The sequence below is a fragment of the Heterodontus francisci genome, chromosome 5 (assembly GCF_036365525.1).
Source record: "Heterodontus francisci isolate sHetFra1 chromosome 5, sHetFra1.hap1, whole genome shotgun sequence".
NCBI lineage: Eukaryota > Metazoa > Chordata > Chondrichthyes > Heterodontiformes > Heterodontidae > Heterodontus > Heterodontus francisci.
The window spans coordinates 102,814,012-102,827,195 of record NC_090375.1 but is presented as its reverse complement, the minus strand read 5'-3'; positions in this window follow the sequence as shown (position 1 = coordinate 102,827,195).

Sequence of the window (13,184 nt, the reverse complement as noted above, 5' to 3'; positions counted from 1 at the left end):
AGTTGTGAGATGTGGTCTTGAGGCTTGCAACAGTGGTAGGTGTGTGAGGGCAAGGTGGAACATTTGAATGTTAGGTATGAGTCCCGATTGCTAGAGATTGTTGATTGGTGAATGATGAGGGTATGGTGCATTGAGCAATGTGTGAGGTTGGTGGGATATGACATTTGAAGTTGGATGCATTGAACCTGGCCACTCGTGTGAGATCATTGAACTTCTTATGGCACTGCATCAGCGGTCAGACTCCTGTCAATGACCTCCGTGGTTAGCTGCTCCCACTGCCTTCGCAGTGTCTGACTGGAGAGCCTCCTGGTATCCTGTGGATAGATCACCTCTCTTCTCCTTGCCACCTCTTGCACTAAGGCCTCCTGTGCTGCATCGGAAAACTTAGGTGCCCTCTCTCTGGTCTACTCTGCCATTAGGTAGATTTTCTTCCAGCTCCCAAAGTGTTTCCTAGCCAGTTGAATGAGCTGCTGCAGTCTCCCCTTTAAGAGGCACAGGCTGGCTTTAAGAAACGCAGCCTAGCTTTAATTGGTGCTAGCCATGCATGAACTTGGGTCCCCTGCTGAGCATGTAGCCACACAGCAGCATGTGCAACACTGGGCTATCATGGAAATGAGCAGAGTGCACAAAGTTTGTATGCTGTCTGCATTGCTTTCAATGAGCATGGATTAACCATGCATCACAATCCCTGTGCCCGTTAACAGGCCTTATTGAATTTTATCCCAGAATGTCAGGTGCAAGGCATAAAGTAAACCAGATAGTCTTAGAACTTGACCTTTGGAAAATGTAAATGTAAAAAAAGTCTTGCTGGCACAATTTGCTTTTTTTTCAAAACTTTGCTTTATTCAGGGCGACACTATGTTGATTGTATTCAGACCCAGCAATATCTTTACATCCATATTAGAGGGGAAATCAGGAGTTTCATTGCTAAGAAAACTGATTGGCACATTTTTAGCTCTCTGGAGCAGTAGATGGAAGGGAGAGAAGTGCCATCATTATAGGTGTCACCACAAACCCTTCATTAGTTTGAATTAATATAAGCATTGTTTGTGCAGTTCAAGAAAAAAAAACTTCCATTTATATAGTGCCTTTCGCAGTCTCTGGGTGTCCCAGAGCTCTGCATAGCCAATGAAGTACCTCCTGAAGTGTAGATACTGTTGTAATGTAGAGAAGTTTAATATACACGGACTTAGCTGAACACTTTGACCATGGCTTCTTTAATGGGTGACTAATGGTGCAGCCTTTTGGACAAATGGTACAATGATGTTTTAGATCATTGGGTACACTGTGTTGAAAGAACAAAGGTGCCTGTAAGGAAAACAATGAATCTTTATGGTAAATTTAGTGCCATCAGAATGAATGGGAGGAAATATGTACATGGACCAAATTTGGTGTTTATTTCCGTCTGTGTATTAGGTAACATGGCAACAAGGAGCAGCTGAAGTCAACTATTAAAAACATGGAATTGACCCAAGTGAGTATTGAAAGTACAGAAAGCTCCAGATAGTCTAGTACCTCCCTGTGACCTAGTACACACTCCAACCCTAGTTCAGCCTTTGAAACAGAATCCAGGCAGCGACATTGTGTAGTTGAATTTTCTTTGGCAGGAAAAGGCATGGCAACTGCAAGCTTGCAGGATTGGTAGAAAATATTAAGAAGTTAAGCTGGCTGGGACTGGGACTGCAGTTGCATTATAGATATAGCCTCACATAGGTACCTTTAAAGTGTGATCTTTAGGGAGTTTACTGAGGTCAGTGACAAAGGAACCCAAATGTGCAAGCTTGGATGTGTACATAGAGCTCTGCTAGGCCTTGACGATGGGCGGGAGTGCCTTTGCACTTTTAAAGAGTGGCGTTACACCAGATTGAAGTTGTCCAGCAATAGCTGCAAAGCCAAACTGATGTGAGATGGACTTGGTCTCATACCTCCCATCTTGAGTGAGCTTGGGAGTCAGATCATTGTCCTAACTATTACGTTATAGTGAAAACTTAGTTGCATTGCATACCTAAATCACATTGAATTAATATTTTCCATTAGGTAACATTCAACTACTATCCCAAAATTCCATGCGGGATCAATTGTTCTCATACTAATCTGATGTGGTAACTCCAGTGATAGACTGGTGAAAACTTTCAGAAAATAACAGGCTCTTCATGCTTGGACTGTACCATTTCCAAGATTTTTCAAAATGCCTTATGAGGGGTGGAACTTCCACTCTATTCTTTCAAGGTAACTATCACTGGGAAGGGGCAGAACGAAGGACGTCTCCAATTTAGCTACAAGGTTAGGTTAGAGAAGTAGGTGTTGTTCTCCTTGGAGCAAAGATGATTGAGGGCAGGTTTGATCAAGGTGTACAAGACTATGACAAGTTTAGGTAAGGTAGATAAAGATACGTTGTTCCCATTAGTTGATGGCACAATGGCCATAATTTTACAGCACCCCAATGACCGGCCTTCTGGCAGAAGGGGGCGTAAAATTGAGTGGGAGGTGGGGGGCTGTTCCCGACCCCCTCCTACCCCCGTTGCAATTTTACACAGGGCGGCGGTGGCGAGAAATGGCCCGCCCATTCCAGGCCAATCAAGGCCCTTAAATGGGCAATTAAGTGAATGAAAAATCCCGGCCTGGCTCCCCAGGCCTGGCAGAGGTGGGCTCGCCATCAACTTTTCACCCGATGGGCAGGGCCTCCCATCCAACATAAAATTCTGGCCATTATCGAGGGGACACAGATTTAAGGTTTTGTGCAAGAGATGCAAGGGGGATGTGAGGAAGAAAATGTTTGTGCAGCGACGGGAAATGACCTGGAACTTGCTCTGGAATTGCTCTACAGAGAGTCAGTATAGACTCAATGGGCCAAATGGCCTCTTTCTCTGCTGAAATGATTCTATGATTGCTAAGGATCTGATGTAATCTCTGGAGACTGGTATATCAAGTGGCTTGAGGCATACTGACTTCTAGATTTGCAAAATGGAGTCCTATTAGTGGGTGCAGGCCAAGGAAGCGATCTGGACCTGGAGGCATTTCCTTTTTCAAAAATTTAGACTGCTTACACAGGGATCAAGAAAGACATGGCAGCGGTTGGTGAGATGTGCCTGGGCAATTCCTACTCCAAAGGTGTGGAAGTGCCAAATTTTTCAGACACATGGGGCAGGCAAGCACTGGAGATCTGACTGTAAGGGCATTGTATGCAAGTTAGGTGCCCTGCAGCTGGCATGTGAACTCTGGCAGGATCAGAGCTGAATGGCATTGGTGGGCACAGCCCTGGTGTTATTGTCAGGTTCAGGGCCCATGGAATTTCATTCCCCAACTCTGTTTTAAGGTCGTAGAGTCCTGGGCCAGAAGTTTTCATTGGGCAGGGAAAGCCCTGTCCACCGGCTGAAAAGTCAGTGGCGAGCCCGCCTCCGCCGGGCCTGGGGATCCAGACCATATTTTATGCTCCCCAGGCCCTTAATTGGACTTGGGCGGGACTTCCACCTCATTGAGGCAGAAAGTCCTGCCTAATGCAGCTACTGGCCAATCAGTGGACCGGCAGCTCTTAGTCCCAGCAGTGCCACCAGGAGTGGTGGCCACTGCTGGGGCTACACCCAACTTCAGGAGGAGCCCTGGATAAAAGTTAAGTGTCCCGGCAAGGCCCTACAAAATCAGTCGGGCCCGGATCAGGCAGGGAGGGGGGTGCAGTTAGCAGGGCAGGGGGCGTGTTGTGCGTTGGGGACAGTTGGGGCTTCGGGGGCAGCCCTCCATGGGGCACAGGGTGCCTGATCAGGAAGGCCCCACCCTAGCCCGCAAGAAGGCCGCCTAGTTTCATCAGGCGGACTTTCTGAGCGCTCAGCTCCGTTCAGTCAAGGATAAAATACCCGTGGTGGTGGGCGGAGGCCCTTAAGTGCACTTAAGGGTTTTGATCGGCCTGGGGCTGGCGAGCCGTTTCTCGCGCCGCCACCCCATGTACATTTGCAGCAGAGGTGGGAGCAGGTTAGGAAGGGCCCCCCAGCCTCCCATTCCATTTTTTGCCCTCCGCCCACCACCAGCCTGCTCTTTTGGGGACATACATTTCCGGCTGTAGAGTCATTATAGCACAGAAGAATTCGGCCCATTGAGTCCATGCCACTTCTCTATAGAGCAATCCAGTCAGTCCCGTTTCCCTACTATATCCCTGTAGCCCTGCAGGTTTAATTCCCTCTCATGCCCATCTAATTTTCTTTAGAAATTATTAATCGCTTCCACACCCTTGTGGGCAGCGAATTCCAGGTCATTATCACTCACTGCGTAAAAAAGTTCTTCCCCACATCCCCCCCGCATCTCTTGCCCAAAGGTTTAATTCTGTGTCCCCTAGTCCTTGTACCATTAACTAATGAAAATAGCTTTTCTTTGTCTAACCTATCCAAACTTGTCAGAATTTTATAATCTCTATCAAATCTCCCTTCAATCTCCTTTGCTCCACAGAGAACAGCACGAGCTTCTCCAACCTAACCTTGTATCTAAAATTCCTCATTCCTGGAACCATTCTGGTAAATCTCCTCTACACCCTCTCAAGGATCCTCACATCCTTCCTAAAATGTGGTGACCAAAGCCTTATAAACATACAGCATAACTACTTTCCTGCTTTTGTACTCAATGTCTCTATTTATGAAGCCCATAATCCTATATGCTTTGCTAACTACTCTCTCAATATGTCCTGCCGCTTTCAAGGATCTCTGCACATGCACCCCAAAATCCTGCAGTCCCTGCACCCTCTTTAGAACTGTGCCATCTCGTCTATATTGCCTCTCCCTATCCCTTTTGCTAAAATGCATCACCTCACACTTCTCTGTATTAAATACCATCTGCCATTTGTCTGCCCATTCTGTTAGCCTATCTGTGTCCTGTTGCAGTCGATTGGTATCATCCTCACTGTTTGCCACTGTTAAGCCTCACTTAATACTGGTTACAGTGATACTCCTGTCAGCATAAAGCTGAAGCAGAATGAAGATTAATTTTGTATGATGTAATAAAGTTACATTACAATAGTGACTACACTTCAAAAGTACTTAATTGGATATAAAGAACTTTGCAACGTCCTGAGGTTGTGAAAGGCATTAGATAAGTGCAAGTTCTTTATTTAGGGTTTTTGTAGCATGCAATGGCAGACGCAAACTATACTTCAACAACAACTTATTTATATATAGCACCTTTAAAGTAATAAAATATCCTGAGGAGCCTTAAAAGCAGCAATATTAAACAAAATATGACACTGAGCCACACAAGGAGATATTGGTTCAAAAGCTTGCTCAAAGCGGTAGGTTTTAAGGTGTGTCCTAAAGGAGAGACTCTGCCATCACCATCCCCGGGTATGTCCTGTCCCACCAGCAGGACAGACCCAGCAGAGGTTGCGGCACAGTGGTATACAGTAGGGAGGGAGTTGCCCTGGGAGTCCTCAACATCGACTCTGAACCCCATGAGGTCTCATGGCATCAGGTGAAACATGGACAAGGTAACCTCCTGCTGATTACCACCTACTGCCCTCCCTCAGCTGATGAGTCAGTACTCCTCCATGTTGAACAGCACTTGGAGGAAGCACTGAGGGTGGCAAGGGCACAGAATGCACTCTGGGTGGGGGACTTCAATGTCCATCACCAAGAGTGGCTTGGTAGCACCACTACTTACCGAGCTGGCCGAGTACTAAAGGACTTATCTGCTAGACTGGGTATGCAGCAGGTGGTGAGGGAACCAACAAGAGGGGAAAACATACTTGACCTCATCCTTACTGCTCTGCCTGCCACAGATGCATCTGTCCATGACAGTATTGGTAGGAGTGACCACAGTCGTTGTGGAGACGAAGTCCCGCCTTCACATTGAGGATACCCTCCATCGTGTTGCGTGGCATTACCACCGTGCTAAATGAGATAGATTTCGAACAGATCTAGCAATGCAAAACTGGGCATCCATGAGGCGCTGTGGGCCATCAGCAGCAGCAGAATTGTACTCAACCACAATCTGTAACCTCATGGCCCGGCATATCCCCCACTCTACCATTACCATCAAGCCAGGAAACCAACCCTGGTTCAATGAAGAGTGCAGGAGAGCATGCCAGGAGCAGCACCAGGCATACCTCAAAATGAGGTGTCAACCTGATGAAGCGACAACACAGGACTATTTGTGTGCCAAACTGCGTAAGCAGCATGCAATAGACAGAGCTAAGCGATCCCATAACCAACGGATCAGATCTAAGCTCTGCAGTCCTGCCACATCCAGTCGTGAATGGTGGTGGAGGAGGTGGCTCCACAAATATCCCCATCCTCAATGATGGGGGAGCCCAGCACATCAGTGCGAAAGATAAGGCTGAAGCATTTGCAAAAATCTTCAGCCAGGTGCCGAATTGATGATCCATCTCGGCCTCCTCCTGAAGTCCCCAACATCACAGATGCCAGACTTCAACCAATTCGATTCACTCCGCGTGACATCAAGAAACGATTGAAGGCACTGGATACTGCAAAGACTATGGGCCCTGACAATATTCCGGCAATAGTACTGAAGACCTGTGCTCCAGAACTTGCCGTGCCCCTAGCCAAGCTGTTCCAGTACTGATACAACACTGGCATATACCCTGCAATGTGGAAAATTGCCCAGGTATGTCCTGTACACAAAAGGCAGGACAAGTCCAACCCGGCCAATTACCGCCCCATCAGCCTACTCTCAATCATCAGTAAAGTGACGGAAGGTGTCATCAACAGTGCCATCAAGCGGCACTTGCTTAGCAATAACCTGCTCAGTGACGCTCAGTTTGGGTTCTTCCAGGGCCACTCTGCTCCTGACCTCATTACAGCCTTGGTTCAAAAAGAGCTGAACTCATGAGGTGAGGTGAGAGTGACTGCCCTTGACATCAAGGCAGCATTTGACCAAGTATAGCATCAAGGGGCCCTTGCAAAACTGAAGTCAATGGGAATCAGGGGAAAGCTCACCACTGGTTGGAGTCATACCTAGCGCAAAGGAAGATGGTTGTGGTTGTTGGAGGTCAATCATCTGAGCTTCAGGACATCACTGCAGGAGTTCCTCAGGGTAGTGTCCTAGGCCCAACCATCTTCAGCTGCTTCATCAATTACCTTCCTTCAATCATAAGGTCAGAAGTGGGGATGTTCGCTGGTGATTGCACAATGTTCAGCACCATATGTGACTCCTCAGATACTGAAGCAGTCCGTGTAGAAATGCAGCAAGATTTGGACAATATCCAGGCTTGGGCTGATAAATGGCGAGTAACATTAGCGCCACACAAGTGCCAGGCAATGACCATCTCCAACAAGAGAGAATCTAACCATCTCCCCTTGACATTCAATGGCATTACCATCGCTGAATCCCCCACTATCAACATCCTAGGGGCGACCATTGACCAGAAACTGAACTGGAGTAGCCATATAAATACATTGGCTACAAGAGCAGGTCAGAGGCTAGGAATCCTGAGGCGCGTCACTCACCTCCTGACTCCCTAAAGCCTATCCACCATCTGCAAGCCACGTCAGGAGTGTGATGGAATACTCTCCACTTGCCTGGATGGGTGCAGCTCCAACAACATTCAAGAAGCTCGACACCATCCAGGACAAAGCAGCCCACTTGATTGGCACTCCATCTACAAACATTCACTCTCTCCACCACCGACGCACAGTGGCAGCAGTGTGTACCATCTACAAGATGCACTGCAGCAACGCACCAAGGCTCCTTAGACAGCACCTTCCAAACCCGTGACCTCTACCAACTAGAAAGACAAGGGCAGCAAATGCATGGGAACACCACCACCTGCAAGTTCCCCTTCCAAGTCACACACCACCCTCCAACCATTCCCTCTCACAGAGATCTCTGTTCCTCTGACTGTAGCTTCTTTTGCATTCCTCTCTCTTTTCTTACCACTCTTAGGCCTTGTGCTCTGGGATACTGCTCCTGCCTCCATCTCTCCACCACACCATCTCACTCTCCTTTAAGACCCTTCTTAAAATCCACTTGCTTGATCAAATCTTGCGTCATACTTCTTAATATTTCCTTCTACGTTTTCCTTACAGCTCAGTGAAATGCTTTGTAATGTTTTCTGTGTTAAAGATGCTACATAAATAGAAGTTATTGCCGTGTTATTGTAACATTGTTGGGAAGTCAAAATACATATTGTATAAATTCTAGTCTATGCAAAATTGTTCAGCTGGTCCATTGGAGCTCCTGGGAACTTTCTAAACTTAGGTTCAATGTCTTCTTCATTACAAGAAAACGGATTCTTTCTTTTGAAAAGTGGAGCCTTATGTTTTTGTCTAAGTTTGTATGTGCAGAGCTCTTTTGTTGCATAGTATACAGACATTGTTTTCAGCCTCCACTGTTATTAAATTATCAGACTGATTATCTCGCATCCAGAGCTGGATGAGCAGAAATGTCCTCCAATTAAATATTGGGAAGATTAAATGGTGTGAAATAGAAACTGGGAGCCCCAATTGCCCAAGACCTCGTTTGCACCAATGAAAATGCTCTGCACTCCAGTGTAAAACCATTGAATGCTGGGGAATTAGGGGTGCTGGGCTGACTCTATGTTACACCCCATCTTTAAAATGTAAATAAAATCTTACTACATACTAAAAGTGGTCTCAGAAGTCTCAGTTTAGTGTGTTTAGGAGTTAGATTGCTAAACTAAGGTCTGGATTTTGTTGTTCCGCCCTCGGGAGTGACCGTTGGTGCAGAAAATGATGGCCATCCCACGTGGGACCCGTGCCACCGCGATTCTGCAGCAGGCAGCAGCTTAACATACTGACGCATCCGTGCCCCTGCCCCCCAATTACATGGTTGGGGCAGCATTGGTGACACTGTTCACAGCATCATCTGATGCAGGAGCAGGTGCTAGCGCCATTTTTAAAAGGCTGCCAACCCTGCAAACAGTTCAACATAATGCAGGGTTGATCCCTTCCCCTCCTTCCCCATATAAATCATGCAGAGTTCCCCACCTCATGACGCCAACTTCTGATGGACATGAAAGTGAAGGCACCTGAGTGCCGCACGACGAGCTCAAGATTAGGAACTGATGGTAAGATCGTGGTGAATTACACCTAAATTTATGCAAAGAGGCATTTTAAATATGTAAAGTAGGGTTCTGTCGCAGAGCAACGGGCCACCATGGAGCCTCACCACTGCTGGGAAGATCGGGACCAGCAATCTTGGATTCAGGCTCCATGGCGGCCACTGCTGCTCTGATTCTCTGTCCCCCCCATCCCCTGCCACGAAACCCGACGTTGGGCTGAGAACAAAACCCAGCCCTGACTCTTGAATTATACTTTGCCGCTGTATCAAAATGTACCCAAAGCAGCTTTGACTCATAGAACTATGTAGAATTTACAACACAGAACAGGCAATTTGACCCAACAGGACAATGTCAGTTCCTTTGCCCCCATTTTGCTTTGTGTTTCTTTGCTGGTTTGATTTTTTTTCTCTCGTTTCTCTCTTATTTCCTTCACTTTGCATTTGGATGGCAGCTACTCTTGAATGTAGAGGGTATAATTAAGAAGTTTGCAAATGATACAAAAATTCACCATGTGGTTGGGAAGGAAGATGAATTCTGTAGACTGCAGGAAGATATCAATCGACTAGTCAGGTGGGTGGAACAGTGGAAAATGGAGTTCAATCCACAGAAGTGCAAGGTAATGCATTTGAGGAAGGATAACAAAGCAAGAGAATACACAATAAATGGTAGGATACTGAGAAGTGTAGAGGAACAGAGGGACCTTGGAGTACACGTCCACAGAACCCTGAAGATGGCTGGGCGTGTAGATACGGTGGTCGAGAAGGCATATGTGATACTTCCCTTTATTAGTCGAGGCAAAGAATATGGGAGTTGGGAGATTATAAAACATGAGTTAGGCCACAGCTGGAATACAGCTTGCAGTTCTGGTCACCGCACTATAGGAAGGATGTGATTGCACTAGAGAGGGTGCAGAGGAAATTTACGAGGATGTTTCATGGACTAAAGAATTTTAATTATGAGGATAAATTGGATGGGCTAGGATTATTTTCTTTGGAACAGAGGAGGCTGAGGGGAGATCTAACTGACATGTATAAAATTGAGGGGTCTAAATAAAGTGGATAGGAAGGCCCTATTCCCTTTGGTTGAAGAGTATATAACCAGGGGACATAGGTTTAGGGTAAGAAGTAGAAAGTTTAGAGGGGATTTGAGCGGAAATCGTTTTCACCCAGAGGGTGATGGGGATCTGCAACTCACTGCCTGAAAGGCTGGTAGAGGCAGAAATACTGGTAACATTTAAAACATACTTGGATATGCACCTGAAGTGCTGTAATCTAAAAGGCTATGGACTAAGTGGGATTAGGCTGGGTGGCTACTTGTCGGCCAGCACAGACACAATCTTTCTGTACTGTAAATTTCTATGATTCTTCCATTCATACCTTCTCTAAATGCATATTTTGTTTCTTGTCTCAATACCACTTCCTTTGGCTTTGCACCATAAAAGGAAAAGAAGGATTTGCATTTATATAGCTCCTTTCATGACCACCGCACTTAACAGCCAATGAAGTACATTCACGGTATAGTCACTGGTATAATATAGGAAACAGAGCAGCCAATCTTTACACAGCAAATTCTCACAAATAGCAATCGGATAATAACCAGATAATCTGTTTTTTGTGATGTTGATTGAGAGATAAATATTGGCCAGGACAGCAGGGATAACTCCCTTGCTTTTCTATATCTAACCAAGCAGACAGACGGGGCCTTGGTTTGAAGGTATTATCTACTAAAAGATAACACCTCCAACAGTGCAGCACGCTCTCAGCACTGCACTGGAGTCTCAGCATAGATTTTTTTGTGCTCAAGCCCTGGTGCACTTGAACCCTGAACCTCCGAACTCAAAAGTGAGAGTGCTATCAACTGAGCCACAGCTGATGCAGTGCCCCATGAAATCTTTTGTCATTTAATCTCTCCTACCTTCCACACTACCACAGACCTTCCCTTTCACTTGCTCAAAACCTACACATCTCTAACTTTTTCCAGTTTTGTTGAAAGGCCATTGATCTGAAATGCTAGCTCTGTTTCTCTCTCCACAGATGCTGCCAGGCCTGCTGACTATTTCCAGCATTTTCTATTATTTTAGGACGATGTCAGTATTCATGCTCCACACCAGCCTCTTCCATCTTACTTCATGTAACGTTATCAATATATCCTTTCCCCCTCATGTCCTAATCTAGCTTGCTCTTAACTTTACACCTAAATTCCACCACATTTTGATACAAAACCAAAACCACTTCTCACTGATGAATAACATAGATATATTTAAGGGGAAGCGAGATAAGCACACGAGGGAGAAAGTAATAGCAGGATGTGTTGGGAGGATTAGATGAAGTAGGGTAGGAAAAGGCTCGCATGGAACATAAACACCAACACAGACCAATAGAGCCGAATGGCCTGCTTCTGTGCTCCAAAATTCCATGATCTCTAGCTTTGCTTGAAATGTGTTGTATTACTGGCCTATAAATATAAAGATTCTTAATAAGGTCAGTTGTTATTTAACATTAGTATATATGGATGGTCTGTAAGCTTGGCTTTTTTTTAACTTAGTTCTGTTAAAATTGCTTTCCATTTTTTTGGAATGAATTTTAAAACTGGATTAATAACAAGGAATTCCAGTTTACAGTGTAATTCCCAAAACACTGGTGACCGACTTTAAACTGTGAGATCTAGCGGCTAGTTTTTATTTTAAAAACACACCTGTCACTAGACAAAACGGTTAAATAAAATAATCCAAAGCGTGGGCGGAGGGTCAGTTCATAAATCTAAACATCGAAAGGAATACAAAAACAATTTATAACAATTTAAATTAATTTAAAATATTTGAGTTATTTAATTCTGAGGTTACAGGGAGAGCTGGAAAGTAAGTTCACATAATGGATTTGGTTGTTCATGACTTCCAAAGGCCGCAATGAACTTTTCTGATTTATTGTAGCATTTTGGCTCATTTACTTGTGGATTTCTACTCGAGTGCGGTTGACATCGCTACTGGGCCGTTGGATCGAGTGAGGAGTGTTAATTCTTTTGCCAAATTTAGATTAGTCAAAGTGGAATGGAAATAGATCATTATGAGGGCAAGACAATAAACTGCAGCAGTTGTGAGATGTTAATAATTTTATTTGACCTCCTTAAACCTCGAATATTTCTATGCGTGACGTAAGTACCTGTGCGAATACTTGTAGGACTTGGAAGTGATCAGTAAATAAAATTTACTCTGTTCCAACGTGCGGTTGAAGGCACACAGCGTTGAAAATTTGTCAAAAACTTCCTGCTCAACTCGCCATGTGTACGAATTACACAAGGGGCCATACAATTTATTTTTTACGTTCTCCAGTCAGGTTAGTCACTTGAATATGGCTAAACAAAAATTAAATTACAAGTCTCATGACCCCAATTACACTTGGGTGATATAATATGACTGATAGCAAATTTTATACATAAAATTATTATGCAATTATGCACATAAATGGATGTTTATACTCTGTCGTAACTCATTTCCCCAGCCCTCCTTCAGAACTGTCGATTATTCTGAAAACATTTTTAGATGTTGACTTTTTTTTTTAAAACAGCTGGTGAGCTTTAAATAGTAAAATTGACCATCTGACCCTCAGGTCGCCGACTGAGAGAGGAATTGGAGAAGTGGGTCAATATTACTCTGCATACAGCAGCTCATTTGAAGGATCTCTGCTCACGATTCAGCGACTACTTTCATGTAACATTAGGCATTGTAGATTAACAATCAGAACAAGTGGTTAACGAGAAATGATCGGCGTTGATTCGTTCCCCTTTATCCTTTCCTGGGACTAATCTAATAAACAATTCGGTTTTGTAAGATGGAATTAATTGTCATTGTGGGCTGCTTTTCGATATATAAAAGTAATTTCTTCACTCCTGCTTCTCCGTACAGTCTTAAACGCGCTGTTAAATGATAGCCAAAGCATTTTTACTGACATTCGAACGTTAATAGTAACTGACTGATCCGAACTGTGTATGTATATAAGAACATGCTATCGCTAAAACAAGTGGCTCTCACGTTTCATCGACTGGCAGAATGGCGCGTCCACTTGGACAATAGTTTCAACACTTTACAATACACATTTTAAATCGGAAATTGAGTTTTAAAAGCAGCCGCGCAGTCTTTTACTAGATATCATGCCTTTTCCTGAGGTTGTGC